General features: G+C 41.3%; 1 protein-coding gene across 8 annotated transcripts in view; it reads left to right on the top strand.

The window, feature by feature from the left end:
- si:cabz01090165.1 (uncharacterized protein LOC100333421 homolog) overlaps window positions 1-27474 on the top strand; it is a 315307-nt gene that overhangs the window by 193398 nt on the left and 94435 nt on the right. The window lies entirely within an intron of this gene.

Below are 27474 nucleotides of genomic sequence, written 5' to 3' on the forward strand. Positions count from 1 at the left end.
TCAGTGGAAAAAAAAAACATATCAAGAATCCTTAAGTGCACACATGCCAATTTATCAAGGCCAGTCCTTCAGCTGTCCATGGACTTCTTCTTCTGCTGGTGCCTTAATTCACAGATCCTTTTGTTTATGGCTGTTCTTATGTCAGGAAGCTTCACACCTGGGTGGTGTTGAACAACTGCATCTGTAAAAGATAATAAAATAAGACATCCACAATGTTAGCCACAGATTGTTGCAATAGGAAAGATGAGGTGGATCCTAATCGTGTATGCCTAGTCCTCGCTCCTCAGTGGGTTACCTATAAATACTGTAGTTAAGTCTGAAACCAGAATTGGCTTCTCAAGGAACCAAGGAAGTTAGAGTTAGAAAGGTTGTCCAAGGGGCTTCAGAGCGAGGAGGTTATACTACTGTATCCACTTTGTTTTTCAATAAGTTTTGTGGTCAGTGAGAGCAACTTTACTTTGCCATAGCCAAGTGTCTGCCTATGGGAGGTGAATTTGTGCTGTAAAGCTACTACAGGGGATCCATTTTCATGCCGATAAAATCTGAAAAAATATCAAAACTGTTAAAGCTTTTTATTTGTCCATCTGTTTCGCTCTTAGTTGTGAACATTTCAGTCTTTGTGGAGGTGTGTGTTACCATTTACAATAACTTTGCAAAAATATATTAATCCATTAAAAATAAATTCTTAAAAGTCTTACAGAGTAAAGCTTTAAGTTCTTGGGGTCCAGAGGCTGACGTCTCTCTGCAGATGGATCGACCTTGTTGACCCCTTCCGTCAGGTTGGACTTCAGTAGGACATCAATGCTGAACAGGCCCAGCAGGAGGGTGCGGGCCATTCCATTCGTTGTGGGTTCGGCTTTTGCAGTCTCCCAACAATGGCTGGATACTCTGGTGGAGTCATCATCCCCTAGTTGCACCTAATTAATTCTAAGAAGGAAAGACAAACAGGAATAAAAACAAAGATAATCACCAGTGACAGAATGATCTATGTTTTTCAGTGATCATTACAAAAATGTACTTACAGATGTTGGTTTGGGAGATGTGGGTCGATGAGGTGATGGTAGAGCAACACTGGCCTCATATTCGCTTTCACCTTCATAGCTTGACAAGTTTGAGCTTGTGATCTTATTGGAAATGAGGGTCTTCACAGCCACTAAGAGTGATGGAATTTCTGGAAAATACGGCCCACCGAATTTACTACAACAGAACTCCAACAAGTTACATAATATGTAAAAAAAAAAAAAAATACATTTGCTCATTTTTTGGTGTCTCAAAGTGTAACAAAATGTGTTGTGAGTGGTTCTAAAGGCATTACAGGTTTTCTGCCAGACTAATTTAGCCTCAGTGGGGAGTTGATCAAACCACGCTCCAGTGTTTAGCCCTAGGCTATTTTTTTCTCCCTAAAGCAAACCCTATACTACATCTGTATATTTACCCTAAAATGTAGACACAGATTATACAATCTAAAAGAATCCCCATTTTCATCTAAAAGAGATAGTTACCTTTAACTCCCATGTTGCGCAGCCTGGTGTTCTCCTTATTTAAAGCCTTGACTTGGGTCTCAAGATCTTTACTGCCTGCAGGAGATCCTCCACTCAGCTGGTCCCATAGTCTTTTATTCTCCTCTCTAAGGGCCCTGTTCTCCTCCTCAAGTGCCTCTGAAGTGTCCACTGGGCTGAGGTTAGGTTCTTCTCGGGAAATAACCTCCAATTCAGACTGTCTGCAGCTATGAGTTTGTAGTTTTTCTGTTGAGTAAAAATTATTAAATCAATTATGAAATACACAAAAGAATTAGGAAAATTCAACCAAATAATGATTAAATTAATCATTATGTTTAATATGTTCCATGGCTAGAATCTGTTTAAATTCATAGCTGTAGTACTATAGTTCCTTTTTTTTTTAAGTTGCCAGGAACTTACTTGTACAACCCAACAGCACTAACAGATACAGACACACAAACACCTATAGGCAATTTAGAGTCACCAATTAACGTAACATGCATGCAACCTTTCGCATGTGGGAGGAAGCCGGAGTACCCAGAGAGAATTGTCAAGTCACTGTTGAAGCATTGTTTGATGCTGTTGAGGGTTCCGTCGTTCCAGAAGAAGAGAGGCATGGACGGAAGGAGAAGAAAATACACTGCCCCTGATTCGGAACATGGGCGAGGCTATCCCCTTTTTAGGGGTGCTTCACCCCTAAAACTTGACAGTAAAAAATGTTGTTATTCTAAAAAATGTGTTCGTCTTTGACAAGCGTAAATAATATCCAAAACATACTCCGTAGTTTGTGGTTTAGAGCAGCACTACAAATAACCAGCGTACCTGTGTACTGCGTATGTGTTTCTCTGTTGTTAAAGTTCAGCATTACTTTCGAGACTCATTTAACAATCAGGAGTCCTGTAAACATGATGTCACCGTGCGTCTTTTTCGGGTCAGTCCTCATGGAAAGATGAAGCTCTCAGCTCTGTCAGTGTGCAGCGTTTGGACCAGAGTGAAAACAAACGTGTGTACAATAGGGATGTGCATTTCTGGCAAAAATACTATTCTATATTCGCTGACAAGTATTCGGATATTATTCGATAGTCGGTCCATTTTTTTCCGGTCAATTTCTTCTTGCCTCAAGGCAGCGTTAATGATTTTAGGCTACAGGCATGATGGTAGGCTTAATACAACATAAACTTGGCGTCCAATTCTTCTTCCAAAAAAATGCTTTTTTGTCAAATACAGGGATTTCCACTTGTATATTTATTATTAAAAGAGAAAGGACCATATGACCCCAAGTCTCACGGTAGATACTATAATAATCCCGGTCGATACAATACACGAAGCTTGTTGCTTACTGGGAGGGACTCAAAGAAAGTATACAAGACCAACAACTCTAGCGCTAAGTACTAAAACAAAAGGACGCGCCACCAAGTGGCGTCACCTGGTACTGCTCAATGTAATACTCCGGCTGTTACAAGTGGAGATAACAATAGTCGCATTCATTATTCGATATTTTACGTGACTTCGACTATTCGGCGATTCGACGATCGTTGCCCATCCCTAGTGTAAAATCTGAAAAATGAAAGGACATGTCACTGTATACGTCTGACGATCAAACTAGACAATAAAATAAAGTTAAATGTTTTTCTTTTTCTGTATTTATTCATGTTTTACAAAGGGTTTAACCTGAACCAGGCCTTACAACAATAATAATCACATCACATTCATGCAGGCGTAGTAGTATACACACACACACACACACACACACACACACACACACACACACACACACACACACACACACACACACACACACACACACACACACACACACACACACACAGTATAGGCCAGTCATTCTATGCCATTTTTGGGTCAAACCCACCACAAATTGCAATAGTAATGAAACAGACATTTTTCAATGTCAAATGTAGTGGAGAATGACATACTAAAAGTCAAGGAAAATCGGAGCATTGGAACATTCCCAAATTTTGCAATCCTTAAGAGAAGGTTTTAAGAGAAAATCTGCATACAATTTTCAGTGTATATTTTAGACAACTGTTTTTAACAACTGTTTTCTTGATAAATCCTAATCAGATCTTGCAATTTTATGTCCCTGAGGCCTGCAATGTTATGGCTTTATCTGAACAGGTTCATATCTTAGTATATAAACATTGCTTCAATGGAGTTATAATGTATTTTAACCACATGCCAGCTTCAAAGTGTAATGCATTTTGGGGGGTAGGGTAGGACATTTCTGTCGGTGTTCATGTTCTCCTGCCCCATTGCTTGAATATGTCTCTGGAAACATGAACCTTGATATTTCCTGTAATTATCTCTTGAAGATATAGATATTGTAGAGCAATAATCATTTCAGCATTCTTTTATTACAAGAAAAATCCTGAAAAACAAAAAACGATATCTGAATGAATGAATTGAATGAACATCTCCATGTACCAGACCACATTGACAAATTATTAATCTTCTTCTGGATCACTTTCTGGTTCTGGCAAGGTCACATTAGAACAGTGAAGTCCTTTGCATTCACTGCAGGCGGAAGAGCATTCCAGGCTGTACTTGCGACAGCTGCATCGTCGGGTGCTGCAGTCTGCTTTGCAGCCACAGTGGATGGCATCTAGCAGGTAATCTGGAGCAGGCTTCATCTCAGTCATAACGGGAACCATTCTCTCGTCACGGATAGCCCATCCCCAACCATTGGCATCCATGCCAACTCCTTGCCACTGCTGAACCTGAACATACACCCGTAGGCAATGTTGCTTTGCAGATGCTGATGTAGGGGGCAGGGTACGAGGCTCAACTCTGACAGTGCTTGTTGAAACCTTCTGGCAGAAGCGTTGAAGCCTCAGCATGTCCAGTGTTTCCCCGGGCTGGCCATTATACAAGCAAACCAGGGCATTCTCTCCAGCTATCATGACATCCTCTTTCGACGCTCCAGGAGTGTTGAACGTTGCCAAAAGCTCGGAGAAATACGCACTGGAGTTCAGCTTCTTCAAAGCTGCTGATTTGCCAATTGAGTACAGTCTTGACAGGGTATCACAACCCAGGAGTCCATGTGCGACAAGAAGCTTGTCACACACATGGCGTCCAACTATCTTTTGCACTTGCCCGATATTCCAACATCTTGCTTGCCTCCTTGACGGCAGCTTAGGCTCAGGTCGGAAGAACAGGTTGTGTGATGTGGGCCCAGCACGACTGAATAGGAGAACAAGAAGATCGGTGTCATCGCCAACTAGCACAGTGTCCTTGGTGTTTGCACATGCAATGGCTGTCTCCACTATGAGGACATCTGCATCTGCCCTTGCATGAAGAACATCGTTGTGCTGCCGTTGAAGGTCATCACTCAGTAGATTGATGAAGCGTTGTTTATTTGTTTGGTTGGCAAGGAAGTCATCTTTCTTCATAGTACATACCATGTCCTTTGTGAAGTTGACAAGGGGACTGCTGTGAGATCGAACGCGCCTGCTGTGCGCTACATCTTTGGTGGAGGGTGCGCTCACATATCCATCAAACACTATGACAGCGTTACCATACCTGTCTCTAACATATCGTACGTAGTGACTGGAGATTCCTTCATAGGTCTCGCCAGAATTCCAAGGAATTCTGTGTAGCAATGCCCCACCATCCAGAACATATTGCACATTCTGTGGCAGCACTGTGTTGCGAACGGCAAGGGGGAGTTGTTTCCAAATGGCCTCAGCTAGCGCTGCCTTGTCGGCCTCAAGCAGGATATACAGTAAATGGTCTAAAACAGTGCTGGTGGGTAACTGCATAGTTCGTACTTGAAGACATCAGTGAGGTCATCACAGCGTGATCCTGCCGTACTCAGACGTTGGAACAACAGTTGTGGATCTATCAGAACAGATTCTTTGCCAGTTTTCCAAGAAGCTCATCAACATGTGGAAGCCTCCCATGCGCAGTATAATCTTACGCAAGTCACTGCCCTCCGATTGACTTTCGATGATGGTAAGCGCCTTCCACCAAAGTGGTTGGTCAAATGTGATGATGACCTTTGCGTTGTACTGTTTGGCGTGCTCAGATAGAAATGTCAATGTTGAATAGATGCAAGTTGGATCACTGCTGTTCATGTCGATAATGGGAAGCAGGAAGACTGCAGACTGACCTGGATGTACACCAGTGTGCACGGCTTGCATCATGCCAGACCATGCTGGTCGTGGTGAGCGCAATGTGAGGGACAGCTTCCAGAGGAGGTCAAGGTTGGTAGATCTGTCCTTTTCCATCTCATCTTGTAGAACCTCATACCTCAGAGTATCTAGCCCATCGCAAGGTGATGTCAGATGTCGGATGTTTATCCGGCCCACAGCTACAACATCCTTCAGTGTCACAGACACACGTGGCACTCTTGTTGATGTCCGGGTACCTGGAGTGACAGACGCAATCATTCCCATCCCGTGGAATGTGTTGAGGCCATCTATTGTACGGATGTTGTGATCAACATTGTCCGCCATATATTGGATGACCTGCTCTGGCCGGTAGTTTGGTATGTCTGTCCCTAGTGCAACTGCTGCACTCCGTTCATACCTTTGTATCTCACGATAAGAACTGCAATATCCGTGGGCATGGAGCGTGTCGATCAAGAACTTTGACGCAAAATGATGGTGCATCTGTACACCCAGTCCTATCTGTAGGGGTGCCAGCAGCACTCGGGACGAATTGCCTGCATGATTGCTTGGCCTAGAGAACCAACTTTCCTATCAGCATCTTGGCCCACAAAGAGTGTTTGAAGAAGGAGTTTTATTGATTCAGGTAGGAACGACATGGCTTCTTCTGTTGAGGTCATTTCAGTTGAACATGGGTACATATCTATCGACTGTTCAACGGATTTGACATCACTTTTGATCAGTTTTGCTGCCGTCTTAATCAGTCTCATCTTCTCAGCTTCAGATGATGTCTCCTTTGGCCTTTGATAGAATTCCTGAATGATCGCAGAGGCCCTGTGGTGAAAGGTCACAACATTCTCTTTGCCATTTATTTCAGCGATGGTGATATCCTGACCAAAGTGCTTTTGGATACATTCCTTCATGTAGGTGAATCCATAAGGTGTGCAATCAGTTCCAGCAAGAAATTCCCCCATTTTCTCTATGAGATCCGGTATCGTTGTCTGTTCCTCGTCATTGGCTTTGAGGTACTCTGCAACTTTTATGAATGCATCATTCCGTGTGACATCAACCGGTCTACCATACTTAGGTCGCTTGCTTGGCACTGTAAGGAACTGGCGAGGAATCTGCTTCCCAGTTCTGAAGTTTATGCTACATATATTGTGATAGACTGCGTCAGCGGCATGCAAGTCCTGGGCGAATTCTACTCGAGCCTTTACTGTCTCTGACCATGCATCATTGCGTTCAACACAGCTCTCTGTAACCTTCCTCTGGAAGTCCATTGTTCGGACTGGTATAAGTTTATGTGTTTTTTCTCTGCCCTGGTACTTGTCTGGTGTTCCACAGAACAAACAGTGTTCACTGTAGTGAAACACAGGACTGGCAGATCGACGCGCACACACAGTGCCGCTGGAACCACCAGTACAGTCATATCTCTGTTTTCTGTTGTCTCGCTCAATAGACAGTTGGGAGCAGAAGTCCTTCCTGCATTTGGTGTGTACAACTTGTCCAGGTGCAACACTTATATCAGCCTGCCGTAAGTCATTTGCCTTGCTTATTCCATCACACCCCTTGGCACCTAATTTCGTGGTTTGTTCGCCATTGCCGAGAGACTTGCAGCAGAAAACGCAATCGTCCATGCTACTGGTTCAACTGAAAAAAAAACAAAAGGCTATTAAACGTTAATTATCTCAATGTATTTACCCTTAGGGGAGAGGGGGGCTTCATACAAGAACCAGAAAACATAAACATTCAACACAACACTTTCCATTTTTAACCAAATAACAGTTTGTATAGTGTGTGTGATGTGTGTGAGTGTGTGTACGTGTATGAGCAACACTGAAGCCAAACTTCCCCAGGCCGGCTATTCCCATAGACCTCTAAACAAACTAGATCATATTAATTTTAACCAAATAAGTTAATACAATTGCACCCAATGGCTTAACATGTGCCAACCAACCCCAAAATCAGTGTGCCAACCAACCCCACCCACATTAGGACACACCTCTCTACTAAAATTATGTTAGCCAGCTAGCATCACTCACCACTGACTTTCAAATTTCATATAAAAATATAGCTGATTCCTATCTCTATCAACTGAAATTAATACATGTTCTATATCTCTTTGTAATACAGTTCTGTAATGTATTAGTGGGAGGGGCATTTTTTTTGTTTTGATACTGCAAAATTGAAAAGTTGTCCTCACCTCAACAGATAGTGACCTTCAGATGTTTTGATAAACTTAATATGTTCAGGTCAAGAGGGCAATCATTTATTTTAATGTTACATTTTTTGGGCAGTGCCCTCTACAGGCCTTGAAATTAACTGTGTGCCAACCAACCCCGCTCTCCCCTACATGTTACAGGCATTTTTTAATGCATTGTGATCAATTGAAAGACAAAAATAAGGTAACTACATCCTAACTTAGAGATAAATATATCACAGAACCTCTAGGTAGGCAACATACACTTATTTTTTTTGACATCTTTTGAGAAATGTGAAAGAAATAACATTTCTATTAGCGTATTTTCATGCATAACTTTCAAAAAGTGGTTGCTCGAAATGAATGTGTTTCAATGCCTCGATTTTCCTTGACTTTTACTATGTTATTACATGGGTCAAAAGAAGCAAAAATGCCAAGTTTCATTACTATTGCAATTTGTGGTGGGTATATCACTAAAATGACTGGCCTAGTAGGTCTATATAGGCTATTTATAACACTGGTATGAGATGGGTATGGTATGAGATAGATAACTCCTAGCGTTACTCTCTCTCTCTCTCTCTCTCTCTCTCTCTCTGTATGCGTGTGTGTGTGGCCTGCCAGTGAACAATGGATATACGCCAGTTCTTCAAAAGAAAAAAAGACAGATACAGGTGAGAGATAGGTACAGTCCATAATGACCTTTGTCTTGTTTTTTTCTGAAAAGTGTTAAGCTGAAGTAACAGATAATATAAACCAGCTATCTGTATGTTGTATGAAATTAGTGCCAAGGGAAAGGGAGAAACATGGAGAAGGAGAAGGAGAAAGGGAAAGCATGCAGGAAGAACCAGGTGAGAAAACAACAACAATAAATTCACATATAGTGAATAGTGGCAAGCAAAACAGTAACCACTCATACTCCTATACTAACGAATTGGCATTAAGTAGCCTATATTACGTTTACTTTTTGTAACACATTATTTTACACCACATCTTTTCATATTAAAGGAGGAGGAGAAGAACAGGGAGAGTCCCAAGGGGATGAGAGGGAAAGAAATGAAGAGACAGAGCAACATACAGACCACCAAGCCAAAGCAGCAGGGACAGAAGAGATCTGTTCAGATTTAGGGGCCAAGGATACTGGTCCTAAACAGTTAAAGCTTTCTCAATACCCTCATACACAGTTTGGCACACAAAAAAAGCCTTTCAAGAACAGTGGTTCAAAAGTTTCAAATGGCTGGAATACTCAGCTAGACGAAATGCTGCTTTCTGCTTTCCTTGTAGGGTATTTGGCAAAAATGTCAGAAATGATGCACTAGTTAATAATGGAGTAAATAACTGGCAAACGGGACTTGGCAAGTTTCAAAAACATGAAACAACACAATCACATAAGTATAATGTGGTTTGTTGGAACAGCTACAAAGCAAGCCTGTCAAAAGGGAATGTTGTGGAGCAGATAGAGGCAGCGAGTGCCACTGAAATTAGTGAAAGAAGGGAGTACTTAGAGCGTATTGTGGCAGTAACCTGCTTCTTGAGGAAGCAAGGCATAGCATTTAGAGGTCATGATGAAACAGATGAGAGTCACAAAAAAGGTAATTTCCTAGAATGCATGTCACTTTTGACAAAATTTGATCCCTTCTTGCAGAGATACACAGCCCCTTCAAACACCACATACCTCTCATCTGATAGCCAAAATGAAATGATAGAGTGCTGTTCGCAAGAACTAACAGAAAATATCATCAGTGAGATAAAGGGATCAAAAATGTATGCCATTATGGCTGATGAGGCAAGGGATGGAAAGATAGAACAGTTGGCACTTTGTTTGTTAGGTACGTGTCTGTAGAGGATGCCGTCAAAGAAAGGCTCCTAGCCCTTACAGAGGTGTCAAAGTTTGACGCTATTTCGATAACAGCTGCAATTGAAAATCAGTTGGTAAAGAAGGGAATTGATCAGTTGAAATGTGTGGCACAGACCTACGATGGGGCAGCTGTCATGAGTGGGGATGTTGGGGGTGTTGTAGCCCATTTTAACAAAAAGCACCCTGAGGCAATTTATGTGCACTGCTATGCACATGAGTTAAATCTTGTTTTATGCCACACATGCAAAGCTGTCTCTGAAGCCACGGAGTTCTTCAACATGCTGGAAAGTCTTTATTCTTTCTTTAGTGTCTCCCTTGTAAACCACCATAAGTTTGTAGACACTCAAAAGAAGTTAGGGTTGCAGCCAAGAGAACTTGTGCAGTTGTCAACTACATGCTGGGCATGCCAGCTTCTTTCAGTGACTGCAGTGATTGATAATTTCCCTGCTATCATTGAGTGCCTCGCCACAATCAAGACACCTACAGCAGTTGGATTGAGGTCAAAACTCAGTAAATTCTCCTCAGAGTATTTTCTGATAGTTTTTCAAACTCTCCTGTCTGTAACAGCAGGTTTACACAGATACATACAGAAGGAGACCATTGACATTGCATTTAGTGACATACAAAAATGCAGTGACTGACACCATGAAGCAGAAACGCAGTGATAGCACCGCTGCAGATGTTTACTCCAGAACAAAAGCTATGTGTGAGGCAAACCAGATAGCAGTCTCAGAATCATCCTCAGGACACAGGCGGAAGACAAAGAGAATGGATGACTTTGTTGTTGAGTCAACTTGTGGGGCAGGCAGTGAGACCTGTGGCTCTCAGAGTCTGAAGCTCTCAAGAGGAAACTTTTGTTCCCTTGTCTGGACAGAATGATCTGTGAACTTGAGAGGCATTTTTCTGGTGTGAATGAGGAGGTGCTCAATGGAATTCAGGCATGCAGTCCAACCTCAGGCCACTCCTTGTCTGATCCTCATCTGACAGCACTGGCTCTGCATTACCATATTGAACTGCAGTCAGAGGAAGTGATAGTTGCAAAAAACTTTCTGAAGCGCAAGAGTGAGGCTGGTACAGTTCAGGACATGCTAACAGTGTACAAACTTCTAGATTCTGAAAATGTTCCCTTCACTGAAAGCTGTTATTCAGGTTGCCTTGACAATACCAGTTAGCAGCTGTACATGTGAGCGGTCTTTTAGTGTCTTGCGTCGGCTCCATACATGGCTCAGGAGGACCACAGGCGAAAGCAGACTCCAGCACCTAGCTGTTATGTCTATTGAGAAGGAGTTGCTTGAAAGTATTGAACACTAAATGGTCATTGACAGGTTTGCCACACTCAAAGTGCGGCGACATAGATTAACTCTCCCAGAGTAGAGTGTATTACCTGCATACATGGTAGATGAGTAAATGAGGATTCAGGAGAAGTACTTTCAAAGATTTACCCCTCTTTCTTTTTCTTTTAAATATCTATACTTTCTAAGTATTTTCAAGACCTTGGACTTTTTGGTGTTTTACCTTCTTTTTTTGCCCTTGATGTGAAGCTTGTTTTATTATTAATTATTGATGACTTATATTGGTTTATAAAAGTTCAGACAGGTGTGCAACCAAGTAGGTTAGAGATGGCCATTTGTAAATAATTTACAGAAAGAGACTGTTGATATAAAAGGAGGCTCATAACACTTTCATAAGAACTGTATAGGAGCTTTATAGACTGTTTCTGACAGTAATGACGACACAGGTTCATTTGAATTGAGCAGAAGAAGAAGAAGAGTAAATGTCAAGAAATGAGAAAAGACTACTCAGATTAAAGAACAGGCACTCATATAGAAGACTGAGCTCTGCAGTGTTAACAGACTATTGATGTGTCTCCGGACTGGGTTTTGTGTTTGTTACAGGGGGCTGTCTGTGTGAACTGTCACAATAGTGTTCTGGAAAGATAAAGTGTGGCATTGCAGCATGTGCAGCGTGCAACAGCAACTCCTCACAGAGGAGAGGAGACGCCCCGGCAGACCCACAGTCACTGTTCTTATCCTTTAAAATGATGCCCTGATTTCAGATTTGGTCCGTCAGATTTAAAAACAACGACGCGTAGCAAAACATAAACATCGGTGACTGCCATCGGTGATGTCACCTAATTTACCGATGTGCCGATGGTGGTAAATAGGGCTAACATTACCGAGGCGGTGCACTGGTACGGCAAAACAAGCGATGCCATTTTTTCACAGTTTTTTTCAGGAAAGGGACATTTGACACATCTCTAAGCAGAGCGCACTTTTTCAAAGGTGGGGGCATGGGCTATTCAGAGCGTTTTCAGACGGAGTGAAAAGTAGTCATTTATGTACAGGCAGTGTGAGGAAAATAAAGCGCTTTTTCAACACTGAAGCATGAAAACATGTCATAGTGGAGCAACAACATACATATATGGACCTGAAAAGTAGCATAATAGGGGACCTTTAAGAAAATATTCAGCATTAAAAAAGAAAATGCTAAAGAAAAATATATACACCAAATTTAAAACTAAAACACTTGGCACAATAAGGACAGTGAAAATATGGAAATATATGTTTTTTATATTTAAACATAACAATCCAGTAAACAGTCAATGAAGAAAAACAAAAGGCAAGCAATCAACTTGGACAGTGGACAGTGGACTTTGTATTAGTTACCATTTTCATCATATTTACTGATTCATGGAGGGATAAAAAGATATATCAAAAACATCAAGAGCTTCTGTGGTTGTTTTATCGCGGCACAGTAATGTTGTTGGCGTGTAAGTCTTGAATATTATCTACCAACTTTATGATGCTAAGAAAATGTAGCTGAAAACGCTTTCCAACCTCATAGGTCTCGTTAGCATTTAGCGATTGCACCTAATAAAGACTTTAATGATCATGCTGTTGATCATAAAGAGACGGCAGGCGGTACATGTGCTCCGTATGTGTGCTTTTGATTTTGGGATATTCAGCAGTTTCTGAAAGATTATTTAGGGACTGTAGTAAGTTTATTTAAATGAGAAGATGTGGAAAAGGAAAATAAAAAAGGCAGATGACTATGTGACCTGCATACTTAAAGGGGTAGTTCAGAATTTTGGACATAGGACCTCATTTCCAAGTTAGCCAGTGTGCTATTTATCACTGGAGACCGTTTTCAACACGTTTCATTGAGTCCTTCTAGTTGCAGAGTTCGCTGGTGCTAGGTCAGCGCAAGTCAACGGTTTCTGCTAGCCTGCCAATGAAAACAGTCCTACCCACTCAATAGTAGACCCGGGGCAAATAAATGAAAACGCCAGACTATCAATGTAAATGTCTGTGTTGATAGGTTAATGTTAGAAATAAAACAGTCCTTCCATCACATTGAAAGCATTACATTTTGAGGAACTAGTTTCTCAGCAGCAGCGGAATTATACTTGCTCCGGTTAGTTGTGTAGTAACGACGCTGGGTCAAAAAGTAAACAGAGAAGAGCACTCCAGTCGGGACTCCTAGTAGTACAGTGTGATTGAAGCATTGGATTGTAAACAAACGACTAGGCAACATGGTGATTCAGTGTGCATTTTCACATTGTAAAAATAAATGCTACAGATGGGCACCACAAAGTTTCCACAAATTTCCAGTGCCAGATCCAGAAAGGAATCAACTGTGGCTTGTTGCTGCTGGCTTGGACATCAACACACCAGCGGAGACTCAACTCAAGTGGCGAATGTGTAGTGATCATTTCAGACCAGACGACTTCAAAAAACCCCGCAATCTAAAGGACCACAAGTTACTGACAACGAATGCGGTGCCATCCGTCTTTCCAGATGCACCAACAGCTACTGATAACTTTTGGTAGGCTACTCTAGCTGATAGAGCTAGCTCCTTTCATAATGTTAGCCTACTGATAGATTGAGACTGACAACGTTACAGTTCAATGCATTGTGGAGAGTGACAATGTTAGCTAAAGGTATAGCTACACTCTTGGTAGATACCTGGCTGGGCTAACCGCTAACTTTAGGTAATTGCTGATAGAAAAGTCATGTAAGCTCGGAAAGTTTACATGCAAATTGCTAGCCCGTGTGCTTTCATGTACCAGTAACGTTATGTGTTATAGCCTGGCACAGAGTGGAATTAGTTGGAGCTCACATGCACATGGAATGAATCCCCTAGAGCAGGGGTAGCCAACCCGGTGCCCATGGTGTCAGGGTTGGGGAAACTGGACCCAAGTGCAGTAAATCAAGGGGGAGCAGGTAAGGGTCAAAAACAAAAAGCTTTGGACGACGGTGCAGGAGGCTTGGCTGCAGAAGGCTTGGCTGTAGGAGGCTTGGCTGTAGGAGGCTTGGCTGCAGGAAGCGTCATGGCTGTGACACGAGGTTTAAGGAAAGGTTGCAGGCTTTGTGGGGAATTGACAAATGTCCTTAAATAGTCCGGTAGTGAGCTCTCGAACCATGGCTTAGCTGCCAATTCCCGGCGTGCACGAAGAAGAGCTGCATCCTGAGCCTCTTTAGAACCTGCTCTCCTCCACTCTCCATAAATACATAAAATGTGGTATGAATACTCCACAATAGATCCTCAAAATGTACTGCTAGATCCATATTAGGTTTGGTCGTTCTGTCAGGGTTGGGGAAACTGGACCCAAGTGCAGTAAATCAAGGGGAAGCAGGTAAGGGTAAAAAACAAAAAGCAAGCTTTATTCAAAAGCTGTTGATGAAAACACGAAGCAAGGGCAACACAGGACATAAAAAACACTTAGCTCCAGACATGAAGGGCGACAGGAACAGGCAGGTAACATGGACAAGATCAGGGAAGAAATGACGACGACCGAACAACAGACAAAAGGGAAACAGGGACTAAATACACATGGGTAAACACAAGACGAGAGACAGCTGGAAGGGGGAGGAGAAACACAGGGGCAACAGGTGAACACAATGACACAATCAGGCACAGGAGGGAAACGCAGACAGGAAGTGAAGCTTAACATGACAGAAGTGGGGAAAACATTTCAAAATAAAACACACAACACAAAGACATGACAGATACGAAACACGGATCATGACACACGGGCACTTGGTCAAGGACCATGTTAGTCGCCCGCAGTGCATGTTCTAAAAATAGCACTAGTCGCCATGGAGCTTCGTCTAAAATGTGTATTTAGTTGTGTTGCTGCTCTTTTTGAATCAACACTTGCATTTTTGTATTTTAAAATGGCAATATTGAATATACAATTTTAAAAACAAAACAGGTTTTATGTATATAGGAACTCTGACCCTGTCTGGGGCCAGGGTTCAATTTCACGCGCAAGCTAAATCTCTATTTTGCTGAGACAAGCTAGCGGGAGCAGCTACGATGTGGCGCTAGGTACGGCTTTTACCCTAAACATGGCAGAAAAGCGAAAGATAATTGACTTTTTTCACAATAATTGGGAGGAAGAATTTGTTTTTACAACAGTGAAAGAAAAGTGCGTATGTATCATTTGCGGGGCAACTGTGGCGACGGCAAAGCGGCACAATGTGGAGAGACACTTCAGTACGTGTCACAAAAGCTACCATGCTAACTACCCACCTGGCAGCTCACTACATGCAGAAAAAGCCTGTGAGTTAAAGGCAGCTTTGGGCAAGCAGCAGTCTTTTTTCACGAGGCCGGTGAAAGACTCACAAAAAGCAACGGAAGCTTCATTTAGAGCTGCACATTTTTTAATAAAGAACAATAAATCCTTTTCGGACGGAGAGGTCTTGAAATGTGCAATGATGCTTATTACAAAAACTGTTTTCAAAGACGAGAAGAATGGTTCCGATGTCATCTCCACTCTCTCCGATGTCCAACTGGGTGCAAGTACGATGGTTAAAAACGTGTCGGCTATGTCCGGAACTTGACAGAGCAGCTGGACCGGGATCTGGCTAAGTGCCGGTGGTTTAGCATCCAGTGCGAAGAGTCAGAAGCGGTACATCGCAGCTGATGATATTTATCCGAATGGTGTTTGATGATTCCTCCACAAAAGAAGAAATCCTGATACTACTGCAACTGAAGACAACAACAAGGTGAGTTGACGTTTACATCGTGGTGAAGAGGTTCTTCGTAGAGAAAAAAGTACCATTAGAAAAGGTGGTGTCGGTGAAGGGCTCCCGCCATGACGGGTCGACATGCAGGCTTCATTGCGCAACATGATAAGTGCTGTAAATGCATTTAAAGCTATGATGAGCAATTTCTCTGTGCATTTACAGAGAAAGAAAGTGTTGCACTTTCCATCTGTGCAATCAGTGCTGCATGACAATGCTTCTGCATCTGGGGCTTTCGACAAAGCTGCAGAAAGGTACTCTCAAGTTATGAACAGACCTGGGCAAGACTTTGAGAAGAGGTTTTCTGACTTTGATCAACTTGAGGCATGTGTGTGTCATTCATTTCAAATCCTTTCATGCAAGTGAAAATGACATGCATTGCTGAGCAACTAAGTGCAACTTTCAACGTGGATGCTGGACAGGTGGAGATTGAAATCCTAACGTTGCGAAATGAACTCCACCTCAAAGCCCATCAGGATGCACCAAACGTTTGGTGCCTTGTGGACACAGAAAAGTACAAAGGTGTATGCACAGCAGCTATGAAAGCTGCCTGCCTTTTTGGTTCCACCTATCTCTGTGAATCAGCCTTTTCTGACATAAACTTCATCAAGAACAAACACAGAACACGCCTTACTGATGCACATCTACAACACTCACACAGAGTTGCAGTGTCAAATTATACCCCAGATTACAATACACTAGACAGCATGCAATGCCAGACTTCCCACTAACAGACATTTACAGGAAAAGAAAAAGATAACAGATGTTATCAGTGAAACACCATGGCAACGGTAAACTCAAATATTGTACAAAAAAGTGAAAAATAATTTGTTCAAAAAGTGTAACAGATGTGTTGTTTTGTTAAAAATGCTTCAGATTTAGTGATTAATACAAATGTGATCTGATTCATTCAAAAATATGAAAGAGTTGATGTTTTTTTTAAACTTTACATAATATTATATTATATATAATATATTATAATGTGTACAGACATGGGACAGAGTTCATGGTTTGCTCAAAAAGGTTACAAAGTTAGTGGTTAATACAAACGGGTTGATATGATATATGATTTGAACACGTGACAGTTAATGATTTCCTAACAAATGTTACAGACGTGATACTTTGTACAAAAATATAACAGGTGTGATTTTGAACAAAATGCTACAAATGTGCTCATTCATACAAAACTGTCAAAGATATTTACAAAAATATCAGATGTGATAACTGACTTTCAAATGTTGAAATAGATTGAGAACATAAATAAATAATGTTTAAATATATCTGTGTTTCCTACCATGGTAAATCATTGTCAATAATTATTGTGAGGAATAATTAACATGTGATCAGACAGTCTTTTCACATATATGAATATTTATTATGATCATTATTAATGATAATATTATCATTAAAGGTAAAGCGTGCAAATATGTTATTCAGGAAGTTTGTATCAAACAAGTAGCCCTTCGTATTACTCACTACCCTTGAAGTAGCTCTGTCTCAAAAAGTTTGGTGACCCCTGCTCTAAGTTCTTCGTCAGTGTATTCCGGCTCGTACAGGTACGATTCGTTGGATAAAACAAATTCTTCATCATGTTTTTCAAAATCAGTCACATCGGTATGTCTTTCAAACGTGGCCATATTTTGTTGATTGGTTAGTCTAATAAAATTCCTCCGTGCACTGTATTCTGCTTCTGTAGCAATGACAGCGGCAGGTAAATAAACTATAATAGAGTCGGTAGCCTTTAGTAGCTAATATCAGTCCGCCGCTGCTGTAGCGTACTACCAACTACAGGGAACAAAGTATAAACTGCCCTGCTGCTGAGACACTAATCCCTCAAAATGCAATGTGTTGCAATGGTAGTTTCATGTCTAACATTCCTTTATTTGCCTCGGGTGTACTGTGGAGTGGGTACGACTGTTTTTTTTGGCAGGCTAGCAGAAACCGTTGACTTGCGCTAGCCTAGCACCAGCGAACTCTGCAACTACAAGGATGAAACGTGTTGAAAACGGTCTCCACTGATAAATAGCACATTGGCTAACTTGGAAATGAGGTCCTATGTCCAAAATTCTGAACTACCCCTTTAAATACACTTTAAAACTTGAAAGGGAGGTTTTAGGGATAGAACAAACTAGACTTAATTAAAGTAGTGTTTTTCTATCTTTCTGTCTTTCTTCTAAAGCCTCCAAAATGGAACATTCATGAAAGGCCTGGAAAGAGTATGGAGACTTGGGGAGGGTGTCTGGTCAAGCATAAAAGAGGCCTCTCGGAATCCTGATCACCAACTGATCCACTATGTCCACAGAACTATCTATCCCCGCAACAACTTCACTGGATGAAACTGATAGACGATCCCTCATGTAGTTTATGCACTATGAAGGTCCCTGGCTCGTTTATTCACATGATGTGGGACTGTCCTCCACTCACACTGCGCTGGACTAAAGTGGCTTCTTGCTTGTCGCGTGTGCTTTCAGTGACAGAGCCCATCCTTCTGTTAAATGATCTCCAAGCTTAAGATGCATAGCTGCCTTTCAGCAGCGGGGAGGAAAGGCCTTGATCTTCTGTTCACATCAAGCATTTCTACTCTCTGGTCACTTCCGGTCTCGTCTTCTCTCATTGGTTGGCGGCAGAGGCCGGACCCTATTGACCCCTCGTCGTCACATAGGCATATCCCCTTTGCTTTCATTGGCTGACGTCGACAGAGGCGGGTCCAGGGCACATTCTGCTTAGCCCTCCTATGAAGTCAACATCGATATACTATTAGCTATGCTTCCATGAGGCTAAAAACAATAACATTAACACTAGCAATTATGTGGAGGTTTTCCAGTCTTAGGACCCCTCAAATAGTGCTGCGTACCTGGACTCACATTCAGGTTCAGGTCCGGACTCAAGTCCAGAGGTTCAGGTTCAGGTTCACGTCCAGACTTATAAGTCCGGACCTGAACCCTTGGCTTGTGTGAGTACCTAAAGGGAACTTATCTAATTATCAAGTGAAAATAAACTCATAATCAACTCAAATTCAAACTCGTCCAGTTTATTGTGTTCCCTGCTACTGTCCTTCCAACTTGTGTCTACATTTCTCTACAAAGTACAAATGTTAAAAAAAGTTACAAACACTTTTTGCCACTTAGTCTACAAATGACTTATGACATCAACTACAGTAAACTACTAGTGTACTACAAAGTTCAAACATTTATTTCATTTACCAAACTGAAGTAACCAAACCAAAAGCTCCCCGCGCAAGAAAATATGGCTGAATAAACGCCCTAGTCGGCTAGTCCCGATGCTACTACTAGTATATCTTATAATATAATGCTAAGAATGCCTATTTTTTACAAGCCTATTTAAAATTAAAGCCTATTTTCCAAAAAGTATTGTTCAGCTTACCTCGATCGTTGTTATTTTGTTCGCCAAACATCACCGCCAATGTAGCTGAGGCTGCATGTAGAGTAGTTTTCTATTTTGTGGTTTCGCCTCAAGTGCCTCACTATGTTCGATGTAACCCCAGCGCACTTGATCACTCTCCCGCACAGGTTACACGTCGCAGTATCTAGTATCATCCGTCACATGATCCAACACCTTACTGGATTTAAAGCCCCGCGGCATTGTGTTTACATGACCCGTGACGCCGTAGACCAAACGGAGTTAGCTACACTACCAAATATCCAATATGGCGACCACAGCAGCCCACGCTGTACACTATTTCTAAGCCAATCACATCGCTAGCTTCCCTTGACGTCACACAGATCTCGCGAGCAGTTGCGATATTTTGCAAGACTTGGTGAATTCAGTAATGGCCATATCAGAAGCCGACACGATGTTTTTCATCTTTGGCCATATCAGAAGCCGACACGATGTTTTTCATCTTTTCTCAGCGCAAATTTCTCGATCTATGGAAGGTTTAAGATGGTTTAGAATAAAAAGGAGAATATACGTAAGTGCTAGTTTTTTTGCTAGTCCAAGTACCGGTTCCCGACGTTCCGGTTTTAACCGGACTTGAACCGAAACTTTTCACAAGTCCAGTACCGGTTCGGCGTACCGGTACGCAGCACTACCCTCAAAGCACGTTAACATATACAGTACAAGCCTGCATTCACACAAACTGTTGGTCATGCCATCAGCAGCAACTTGGCGTTAAGTGTTTTGTCTGAGGAACTGTCAGCCACAGTCGCACACTACAACTGTTAATTCCACAAACCGTCTTTATAGCAGGACTGGTAGCATCTCTGTCATTACCAGTGACACTTTAGAGCTGCTTATAACAGGAAGAAAGGGTTCAGCTGAACTCACGGCTGACTGTTCTTTTTTGGCAGGTATTATCCTTTTGTTCCGTTTGCAGTGCAGTGTCAAAATGTTTCCCTGTAGAGATCCAGTGTATCACAATAACAATATAGCTTGAAACATTTACAAACTTTTCCATACACCTCAAGAACATATATGTCTTCCTTAGTGTTTTACAGGGACAGGCAGTATCAAGCTTAGTCAATTTGTTTGAATTTTAGTAAAAGCCTTCACTCTTTTGTAAAAAAACAACAGTTTGTGAATTATGCCATGCCCGCCGTGAGGACACTTCTTTGATTGAAATGGTCAGGTTTAAACTGGTGGAAATACTGATTCACTGAAAATATTTACATTTTGCTTTTTACCTTACTAAATGGTGAAATAATTGTTGTGGCAAGTGGCGGGACAAAATACTTGGAAATAATTTCAAAATATAAGCACACATTTGGTAAAGTTTTTGGATAATGTAGGAATAACTGGAGTGGAATTGTAGGTTTACAGGTTTAAGAAAGAAACACGAGTGATTCAAAGGTTCACAGACTTGTATGATTCATAATATTATTCAACAAATAGAAAAGGAGCCATTACAGTTGTGTTGTAATCATGATTGCTATTGTCACCAAACAAGCATTTGCAATTCCACTAGTTATAAATAATGTTTTGTTTGAATGTTTGGTAAACCCTATGATAATCTTTCCCATCACTTCCTTGTATCCTACACATTGATAAACCCTCTGTCGACTATTGTTCTGTATGGAGTAAGCCATTAGCAGCTAATCTGTCCCTATGTAGCTCTGAGCCATGCTATAGCTAGTTCTAATCGTTTAGCCTGCAGCAGTATTAGCCCGTGCTAAGGCTAATCCCTTTTTGCTGTGTTATACTTATGCTTATCCGCTGTCGTGTCGCTGTGCTAATGCTAATCAGCTGTCAGTCAGTGAACCTCCTCCTCTGTCTGACTTTACATCCGGTATTGTGTTTCTATTGCACTTTTTGGACATGTACTGCTTTTAGTTCTTATTTTCGACCTCCCCCCTTTGCTCCTCTCTTTCTAACTTAACGGTTGAAGCTATCTCTTTGCTACTGGACCAATATAGGAAGGCTCTAGCAACGGATTTCAAAACCTCTTTTAGCGTGCTTGAAACTAAATTTGACCAGGTCCGGTCTACAGTTGAGGATCCCGACCAGCGTCTATCCTCTGTCGAGCTCGCTCGTGATGACCTCAGTCAGCATATTAACGAGTTGGAATATTTGTGCCCCAGCCTGCGGGATAAACTCCAAGCCCCGGGTCACAGACCGCCTTCCAGTCATTCTCCGCCTGCACCACTACCAGACCAAGGATCTCATCATCCGTGAAGCCCGGCGGAGAGGGAAGCTTGACTACCACGCCTAGCAGATCTGTATCGTGGAGGACTACAGCCCGGAGGTCATGAACCAGAGAGCCGAGTACAGGGATGTAATGTCGGAGCTGTATAGACGGGGTCTGAAGCCCTCCCTGCTGTTCCCTGCACCGCTCCGCTTCACTCTTTCAAACAGAGATAGCAAGTGGCTACGTCTTGCAGTTGAGGCGAGGAAATACATTGACGACCTCCCTGTCAGACAAAACAATCCTTAAGGTCTGGTGACCAGAGTTGACTGTTTATAACGTTACTTTGGCCATTTGATGTTGCAGTGTTTAGCCTCTTCCTTGCTCTTGTAGCAGATAGTTTTACTTTTTTAATGTTTACCGGACTGTGGCCATGTATTCATCCACCACTCAAATCCAGCGAACTATTTGACATTTTGATAACAATATGTGGTGTACTTGATGCTTACTCTGAGTGGTAACGTTATGTCTCTTCTGTGCACATAAGTAATTCAACAATGATAACAGCGACACTGTTCTCCTTTCATTTCAAGGGCATACTCTCAACTACATTACATTGTTATTCAAGGGGTGTTATACATGATTCTTTAAAGGTAATTGAGCTGTGATGATGCTGTAACACTGGAAGGTGTTTCTCTTTTCTGGGTACGCAATGGGTGTTTTAAAGAGCTTGCTGCTATGTTTTTTTGCAGCTGTCTTGTTATGGGGTGGTAGGGTGGGGGGAGGGTGTTCTTGTTCTGCAGACCTGGGCCTTATGTGGTTCATTATAACCTTGTTTTTTTATGGTGAGACTTGTTTCTTGAGCTTTGCTATTGTCTGTTTACTAACCTTAATTGTCAGTTTTGAATATGGCTTACCACCTACATTTTTGAAGCTGCAAGGTAAAGGGATTAAATCACCCTGGTGAGAGAAGGAACGTTTTGTCACACATCCAAGTGTCAATTGCGTTTTTACAGGAACTGATATCCGTACCTCTGATAACACTCGTCTCATGGGGGGTGGGGCAGCACTTCCATTCCACTTTACTTTCCAGGCCAAGGCCAGAGGAGTCTCAATCCTCATAAATCAAAATATCTCCTTTGAACATCACAGTTTAATATCAGACCCTAATGGTCATTTCATTATTGTCTCCGGAAAATTATATAGTACGTCAGTGGTGCTTGCTAATGTGTATGCCCCCAATGCAGATGACGTCCACTTCTTTGAGCGCTTTCTTTCATCGTTGCCTGAACTGAGCTCATACTCTCTCAATGTGGGTGGGGATTTAAACTGCTGGCTGATCGTTCGTTGGCTACCCGTAGAACAATGAGTAAAACTGACTCCCTTATTAAGTCCTTTTTATCTAATTACAGTATATGTGTAGTTGACGTGGCCTGAAAGCAAAAGTTGAATTACATTTTTTTCTGAAAGGTTGATCAAATAAGACCATATCTATTTCCTTAATTATTTGACATTATATGAGCTTTTCTGTGCGGTAGTCCTAATAATTGTCCTTTGGTATGACATAATGTTTAATGATAATATTTAATTCAGAGATTGTCAGACAGAGAAGAAATATATGCTGAACCATTATCAATTAAAAAAAAATATTTCCCTATTTAAATTTACAATCATGTTATTGCCCTACTAAATTATGTACACATAGGGACTTTTCATAAAAGTTTTGATTGTTTTCATTATAATTAGTATGAAACCTGATTGAACTAAAAACTATGTTCATATGTGCATAGTGATGCTATTATTATTTTACTTCTATTCAACATTTTTCCCAGGAATTTGAAAACCAAAATGCCTATTTCATTTACTTTTCTTTTTCTTTCACCACAGGACATTCTGTCAATGGACACCATTACAAAATATGCCAAGTTCTGTACAAAATCTTTATTATTTCATCTCTATTCTCTTATATTATCTCTCTTATTTATGGTTATATTCTGAACATTAGAACCAACAGTGCTAATTGAAAAAGTGATTGGCTAATAGGCATCATAACATCATGTCACATCATAGCATGGACATAAACGGAAATGTGAATAGCAATGGGTAGCTTGAAACCTATTCAAAACAATTCATTAAACAATTCATCGATAAAACTAATTAATTAACATTCATTAAAGATAAACAGATTCATTGTCAAGTACATTTCAGTCACATCTGTAGTTTAACTCGAGTGGTGAAACAATGTTCATTAGCCCATAGCTTTTGGTGCTTGGGACTCCCATCAGTTTCTACGTTCTTTCAGATTTCATTGAATAGTAACCAGTGATATTTGGTGAGCTGTGCAGCACGCTGGTTGGGCTCTGGCTCGGAGATGATACTGGCAATTTGTTTTCTGTGGTAGAAAATGCAGTCTGGCTTATTAGGCCACTTGAATATATTTCTCTTTCCATGCTGAACCATGCAGTTGATTTCAATGTTGTCAAGAAGTAGCTTGGTGATCATAATTAGTTTGTTATCATAATTAACTACAACAAATGTTCCCTCAGTGTACTCTTCACTCTTCTCCTCATCAGTTCTGGATGCTGTCTGGTTGCAGGTGATCAGAATTGGCATTCGAAGAATCGTCAAGCCTCATCTTAGTTGGTTTGAAGCATTCACACACCTCTGGGTATTGGCAGGTGCAGCTCAGATCCCTGTAATAAATCTCTCCTGGACAGAAAGAAAGTATGTCTGATGTGTTTTAAGAATCCCAGGGACTTTTGGAACTGATGGAGCAACATTTCATTGAAGACATTAATCTCACTTTCGTCATTCCATTTTAATCGGATGTTCTCAACTTCTTTGTTGATCAGAAATTCATACAAGTCCTTCGGATTTTGTAAATCTTTCCCCCCATGGACGTGGTTTTCCGCCATCCGTTTCACAGCTCCACCAACTCCATCAGGTGCACCCTTACCGTGGGCTCTCTCTGAGTAATTCCAAGTGATTTGCTTGAGCCCCCAAGTATAGGGTACACTGCTGAGGAGAAAACAGTTTGCCCTATTTCGATACTGTGTGACTTGGACTGTCACTTAATACATGGAGTTTATCAATCTTTTGGACCGAGTTTTGCATCATTTCCTGTATTACAGGTTTGATATGGGCCCATGCAGCCCGTTCATTATGGCTGAGAGAGTCAGAGATTGTGGCATAAGATAGTGAACCTGTTGATGTGTAAGCCACTACTGTGTGGATGGATGCCTGATGTCGATTTCCTGCAAAATGAAATGATTGAATCTCTGTGTTCAATTTACAGGCATAGTTTTCAGAGAAGTCAACATGTAGAACTATGTTGTTCTCTCTCAGGTTGTCTTTCAGTTTCCTGAATTTCTGGGCCTGGTGAAGCCAGTTGAAATGATGGATGGCAATGGTGTCCAACTCTCCATTGAATTCCTCAACAAGTTTTGCCACTGTGCCATTTTCTGTTTGCTTTACCCAGTTTTTATATGTTTTGTCCCCAACCACCACGTCTTCCTTTGTCCATGTGTTCCCATCTGGCTCACTCATCTGGGTTATAAGCTGCAAGCTTGATTTCATCATAGCAGCACTTTGTGCATGTTTGATTCATACAATGTAAGTCTTCAGTATTACAAGTAATACTTGAGAGGAGATACAATGATTTTTGAGGAGCGTATACTCCTCTGTGACAAGCTGTCAATTATGAGTCGCATGTTTTCATGCTGGTAGCAGGCACATGTATTACGATCATTTGATCGGGCTTCTGTCACAAAGAATGGCTTATATCGTACAAACTGTCTATATGACTTTGCATGATGTGCTTCACATGTCTGGTTGTACTCTTTGTGCAAGTCAACTAAAGATTTAGCTAGTACTCTCCTCTGCATTTTATCTTTCCTACCAATAAGGTCTTTTTTTTCCCAGGGAGAAGTCTGCTGTTCTCATCTCTAATCAAAAAGGACTCGACTTGTTTTTTTCTTTCTCGAGCAATGTATCCTTGTTTGGACTGTTTTGTTCTTGAGGGACCTTTCCCACAAACGTTCCACGTCTGTATGAGGCATTGATTCCGCCTTCTAAACCTCTCAGCTTAACGTTGTTTGCTTTAAATTGTTTAAGTAATTTCTTATTTTGAATCAGTAGCTTCTTCAGCTGCTTTTTGACAGCGGGGAAATGCAAAATGCGAAAAGAAATTACAAAAATAACTACAATGGACAATGTTCTATTACAGACAATGCTGTCACACCAGTGGACATTTTCAGTTGAATTGTCAGTTTTCAGCCTAGTTGTTTGCTAGAGAGTCTTCAATCCAATCTTACAGTGTAAGGTTAACATCATATTTAAAGGTTAAATAATATACATTTATTGCAATTATCATATCACCAATTTCATTAAGTCAAACCAAAGGACAGCGTTATTGTCACATTTCTGGCAGTGCACAAAAATAGCAATAGTATGTTAAATATCTGAGCCAAAACTCAACCTCTGCTCATTGCATGTGATCCAGTGATGTCTTCTGTACTTCCTGGATAAATAAAGGCCCCCTCTAAATGATGGTTCCCCAAATGAATGCCTGTTCTATATTCACAAAACAGTGTCACACTAGGTGGACGTCAGGGAACTATGCTGTCTCCTTTCCTGTTAACCTTATAGGCTACACCATTGACTTTAAATACAACTCAGTGTCATGCCACCTGCAGACATTTTCGGATGACTCTACATTGGTAGGGTGTATAAGGAATGGACGGGAGGAGGAGTACAGAGCGCTGGTGGAGGATTTTGTGGAGTGGACTGGGAAAAATCATCTGACTTCAGGAATAAAAGGACTTCTCCACCTGCCCCTGTGCGTTCTGGGTGAGGATGTGGCTGTGGTGGAGGATTACAAGTACCTTGGAGTGCACCTCGACAATGGACTGACCTGAAGGGGCCAACACTGACGCTGTGTACAAGAAGGGGATGAGCCGACTCTATTTCCTGAGGAGGCTGAGATCCTTCAATGTGTGCAGCAAGATGTTGAAGATCTTCTACCAGTCTGTTGTTGTTAGTGCACTCTTCTTCGCTGTGGTTTGCTGGGGGGGACAGCATCAGGGCCGCTGCAACAGCAGACTTAGAAAAGTAATTAAGAAAGCTGGCTCTGTCGTCGGAATCAAACTGGACCCCTGGACTGGTCTTTCACTTAAAAGATCTGCTATTCAGTCTGTGGCTCAAGTACTAAGTTCAATAAGGTCTGGTGACCATTCCAAGAAGCTTAAGTCATGATGATGGGGTACTATTTATGACTGTAATGTGCACTATTATTATTATCATTTTAAATATTATTATTATTATTATTATTATTATTATTATTATTATTATTATTATTATTATTATTATTATTAATAATAATAACTTTGCTACTATTATCTGTGTTTATCTATCTTATTTTAGTTTCCATTTCCGTTATTCTGTTTATTGTCCAAGACTTCCAGATACTGTTGCTTTTGTTTTTTGTTTTTCCTTTCGCTGCTCAGCTGTCACTCTCAGTTGCTAAGCTCTGCTCACGGCAGAACCGCATGGCGGCCATGTGGCCAATCACATGTGAGGATATAGGATCATACCATTATGAGGAAAAAGACACGGGGACAGAGGCGACAGTCAGCTCGAGCGTCTGTCCCATCCCCCCTCAGTCAGTGAGAGAGACAGCGGTGAGGAGGAAAGTGCGAGTGTGTTGGAAAAACACTTAAATATGAGTGACACCCGTAAACAAAGAGGCCTCTGGCTGCAGTTTAAAAATATAAGAAATAGCAGAGCACAGTGCCCTCACTGTAAAATTAAAATAACATTAAGAGTATCTTCCACCACAAACCTGCACAGACACATCAGTATTTGATTTTTCTGGATGCCAACCTGCACTGAGGACATACTGTTTGGTTACTGAGTTTGGTTCTGCTTCTGTTCTAGTTAGTATAAGTGAGAAATGGATTTAACTTTTTGGCAGCTATCATAGTGAAGAAATTAAAACTCTTATTTTAGTTTGATACTGAGAAAGTTTTCCTTTTGTCTTTTATGACACAAAGGTGATTCCATACTTTCATCCGTTTATAGAATCTTAAGACGCGTCTTGTTTTCTGCTTTTGTCACGTGCATCATGTGTTTTAAAGTCCTTTAGATTGTGTTATGTAATTAAGGGGCACGTTACTATCAGGACCATTG

This window comes from Eleginops maclovinus, chromosome 18, assembly GCF_036324505.1.
Source record: "Eleginops maclovinus isolate JMC-PN-2008 ecotype Puerto Natales chromosome 18, JC_Emac_rtc_rv5, whole genome shotgun sequence".
Classification (NCBI taxonomy): Eukaryota; Metazoa; Chordata; class Actinopteri; order Perciformes; family Eleginopidae; genus Eleginops; species Eleginops maclovinus.